The following is a 4,855-nucleotide window of genomic DNA, read 5'->3' as shown; positions in this document are numbered from 1 at the left end:
CCAGCTGGACATTAACCTCCCGGATGAGGCGGTCATTGACAGAATCCTTCAGTCGCTCCCACCTAGCTACAAGAGCTTTGTGATGAACTACAATATGTAGGGGATGGTGAAAACTATTCCTGAGGTATTTTCAATGCTGAAATCAGCAGAGGTAGAAATCAAAAAGGAACATCAAGTGTTGATGGTCAATAAAACCACTAGTTTCAAGAAAGGCAGGGGTAAGAAGAACTTCAAGAAGGACGGCAAGGGAGTTGCCGCGCCCGGTAAACCAGTTGCCGGGAAGAAGTCAAAGCACAGACCCAAACCTGAGACTGAGTGCTTTTATTGCAAGGGGAACGGTCACTGGAAGCGGAACTGCCCCAAGTACTTAGCGGATAAGAAGGCCGGTAACACTAAAGGTATATATGATATACATGTTATTGATGTGTACCTTACCAGTACTCGTAGTAGCTCCTGGGTATTTGATACCGGTGCGGTTGCTCATATTTGTAACTCAAAATAGGAGCTGCGGAATAAGAGGAGACTTGCGAAGGACGAGGTGACGATGCGCGTCGGGAATGGTTCCAAGGTCGATGTGATCGCCGTCGGCACGCTACCTCTACATTTACCTACGGGATTAGTTTTAAACCTCAATAATTGTTATTTAGAGCCAGCTTTGAGCATGAACATTGTATCTGGATCTCGTTTAATACGAGATGGCTACTCATTTAAATCTAAGAATAATGGTTATTCTATTTATATGAGAGATATGTTTTATGGTCGCCCCGCTGTTCAATGGTTTATTCTTAATGAATCTCGAACGTTATGTTACACATATTCATAGTGTGAATACCAAAAGATGTAAGATTGATAACGATAGTCCCACGTATCTGTGACACTGCCGCCTTGGTCACATTGGTGTCAAACACATGAAGAAGCCCCATACTTATGGACTTTTGGAGTCTCTTGATTTCGAATCATTTGACACATGCGAACCATGCCTCATGGGCAAAATGACCAAGACTCCATTCTCTAGAACGATGGAGCGAGCAACCAACTTGTTGGAAATTATACATACTGATGTGTGCGGTCCAATGAGCATTGAGGCTCACGGTGGCTATCGTTATGTTCTCACCCTCACTAATGACTTGAGTAGATATGGGTATGTCTACTTAATGAAACACAAGTCTGAGACCTTTGAAAAGTTCAAGGAATTTCAGAATGAGGTAGAGAATCAACGTGACAGAAAAATAAAGTTCTTACGATCAGATCGTGGGGGAGAATATTTAAGTCACGAGTTTGGTACACACTTAAGGAAATGTGGAATTGTTTCACAACTCACGCCACGTGGAACACCTCAGCGTAACGGTATGTCCGAACATCGTAATCGCACTCTATTGGATATGGTGCGGTTTATGATGTCTCTTACCGACTTACCGCTATCATTTTGGGGATATGCTTTAGAGACAGCTACATTCACTTTAAATAGGGCACCGTCTAAATCCGTTGAGACGACACCGTATGAATTATGGTTTGGAAAGAAACCTAAGCTGTCATTTCTAAAAGTTTGGGGATGCGATGCTTATGTCAAGAAACTTCAACCTGAAAAGCTCGAACCCAAGTCGGAAAAATGCGTCTTCATAGGATACCCTAAGGAAACCATTGGGTATACCTTCTACCTCAGATCCGAAGGCAAGGTCTTTGTTGCCAAGAACATGTCCTTTCTGGAGAAAGAGTTTCTCTCGAAAGAAGTAAGTGGGAGGAAAGTGGAACTTGATGAAGTACTACCTCTTGAACCGGTAAGTAGCGCAGCTCAGGAAGATGTTCCTGTGGTGCCTGCACCGACTAGAGAGGAACTTAATGATGATGATCAAGGTACTTCGGATCAAGTTACTACTGAACTTCGTAGGTCCACAAGGACACGTTCCACACCAGAGTGGTATGGCAACCCTGTCCTGGAAATCATGTTATTAGACAACGGTGAACCTTCGAAGTATGATGAAGCGATGGCGGGCCCAGATTCCAACAAATGGCTTGAAGCCATGAAATCCGAGATAGGATCCATTTATGAAAACAAAGTATGGACTTCGACAGACTTGCCCGATGATCAGCGAGCGATATAAAATAAATGGATCTTTAAGAAGAAGACGGACGCGGATGGTAATGTTACCATCTATAAAGTTCGACTTGTCGCTAAGGGTTGTCGGCAAGTTCAAGGGGTTGACTACGATGAGACTTTCTCTCCCGTAGCGAAGCTGAAGTCCATCTGAATCATGTTAGCAATTGCCGCATACTATGATTATGAGATATGGCAAATGGATGTCAAAACGGCATTCCTTAACGGCTATCTTAAGGAAGAATTGTATATGATGCAGCCAGAAGGTTTTGTCGATCCTAGGAATGCTAACAAGGTATGCAAGCTCTAGCGATCCATTTATGGGCTGGTGCAAGCATCTCGGAGTTGGAACATTCGCTTTGATGAGATGATCAAAGCGTTTGGGTTTATGCAGACTTATGGAGAAGCCTGCGTTTACAAGAAAGTGAGTGGGAGCTCTGCAGCATTTCTCATATTATATGTGGATGACATACTTTTGATGGGAAATGATATAGAACTTTTGGACAGCATAAAGGCCTACTTGAATAAGTGTTTTTCAATGAAGGACCTTGGAGAAGCTGCTTATATATTAGGCATCAAGATCTATAGAGATAGATCGAGACGCCTCATGGGTCTTTCACAAAGCACATACCTTGACAAGATATTGAAAAAGTTCAATATGGACCATTCCAAGAAGGAGTTCTTGCCTGTGTTGCAAGGTGTTGAATTGAGCTCGGCTCAATCCCCGACCACGGCAGAAGATAAAGAAAAGATGAGTGTCATCCCCTATGCCTCGGCCATAGGGTCTATTATGTAAGCCATGTTGTGTACCAGACCTGATGTAATCCTTGCCGTGAGTTTAGTTGCAAGACACCAAAGTAATCCGGGCATGGAACACTGGACAGCGGTCAAGAATATCCTGGAGTACTTGAAAAGGACTAAGGATATGTTTCTCGTTTATGGAGGTGACGAAGAGCTCGCCGTAAAGGGTTACGTCGATGCTAGCTTCGACACAGATCTGGATGACTCCAAGTCACAAACCGGATACGTGTATATTTTGAATGGTGGGGCAGTAAGCTGGTGCAGCAGCAAGCAGAGCGTCGTGGTGGGATCTACATGTGAAGCGGAGTACATGGCAGCCTCGGAGGCAGCGCATGAAGCAATCTAGATGAAGGAGTTCATCACCAACCTAGGAGTTATTCCCAATGCGTCGGGGCCGATCACTCTCTTCTGTGACAACACTGGAGCCATTGCCCTTGCCAAGGAGCCTAGGTTTCACAAGAAGACTAGGCACATCAAGCGTCGCTTCAACTCCATTCGTGAAAATGTTCAAGATGGAGACATAGATATTTTCAAAGTGCATACGGATCTGAATGTCGCAGATCCGTTGACTAAACCTCTTCCACGAGCAAAACATTATCAACACCAGAACTCTATGGGTGTTCGATTCATCACAGTGTAACTAGATTATTGACTCTAGTGCAAGTGGGAGACTGTTGGAAATATGCCCTGGAGGCAATAATAAAATGATTATTATTATATTTCCTTGTTCGTGATAATTGTCTATTGTTCATGCTACAATTGTATTAACCGGAAACAGTGATACATGTGTGAATACATAGACCACAACATGTCCCTAGTGAGCCTCTAGTTGACTAGCTCGTTGATCAACAGATAGTCATGGTTTCCTGACTATGGACATTGGATGTCATTGATAATGGGATCACATCATTAGGAGAATGATGTGATGGACAAGACCCAATCCTAAGCATAGCACAAAGATCGTGTAGTTCGTTTGCTAAAGCTTTTCTAATGTCAAGTATCAGTTTCTTAGACCATGAGATTGTGTAACTCCCGGATACCATAGGAGTGATTTGGGTGTACAAAACGTCACAACATAACTGGGTGACTATAAAGGTACACTACAGGTATCTCCGAAAGTCTCTGTTGGGTTGACACGAATCGAGACTGGGATTTGTCACTCCGTATGACAGAGAGGTATCTCCGGGCCCACTCGGTAATGCATCATCATAATGAGCTCAATGTGACCAAGTAGTTGGTCACGGGATCATGCATTATGCAACGAGTAAAGTGACTTGCCGATAACGAGATTGAACGAGGTATTGGGATACCGACGATCGAATCTCGAGCAAGTAACGTACCGATTGACAAAGGGAATTGAATATGGGATTACTTGAATCCTCGACATCGTGGTTCATCCGATGAGATCATCGAGGAGCATGTGGGAGCCAACATGGGTATCCAGATCCCGATGTTGGTTATTGACCGGAGAGTCCTCTCGGTCATGTCTACGTGTCTCCCGAACCCGTAGGGTTTACACACTTAAGGTTCGGTGACGCTAGGGTTATAGAGATAGTAGTATGCGGTAACCCAAAAGTTGTTCGGAGTCCCGGATGAGATCCCGAACGTCACAAGGAGTTCCGGAATGGTCCGGAGGTGAAGATTTGTATATAGGAAGTCCAGTTTCGGCCACCGGGAAAGTTTCGGGGTCACCGGTATTGTACCGGGACCACCGGAAGGGTCCCGGGGGTCCACCGGGTGGGTCCACCTATCTCGGAGGGTCCCATGGGCTAAAGTGGGAAGGGAACCAGCCCCTGGTGGGCTGGTGCGCCCCCCTTGGGCCTCCCCCTGCGCCTAGGGTTGGAAACCCAGGGGGTGGGGGGCGCCCCACCTGACTTGGGGGGCAAGTTCCCTCCTTTGCCCCCCCCCCCCTTGACAGTGGATCTCTAGGGGGCCGGCGCCCCCCCTCCCCCCGGGGCC

This window comes from Triticum dicoccoides, chromosome 5B (assembly GCF_002162155.2).
Source record: "Triticum dicoccoides isolate Atlit2015 ecotype Zavitan chromosome 5B, WEW_v2.0, whole genome shotgun sequence".
NCBI classification, from domain to species: Eukaryota; Viridiplantae; Streptophyta; class Magnoliopsida; order Poales; family Poaceae; genus Triticum; species Triticum dicoccoides.
This window is presented reverse-complemented; position numbering follows the sequence as displayed.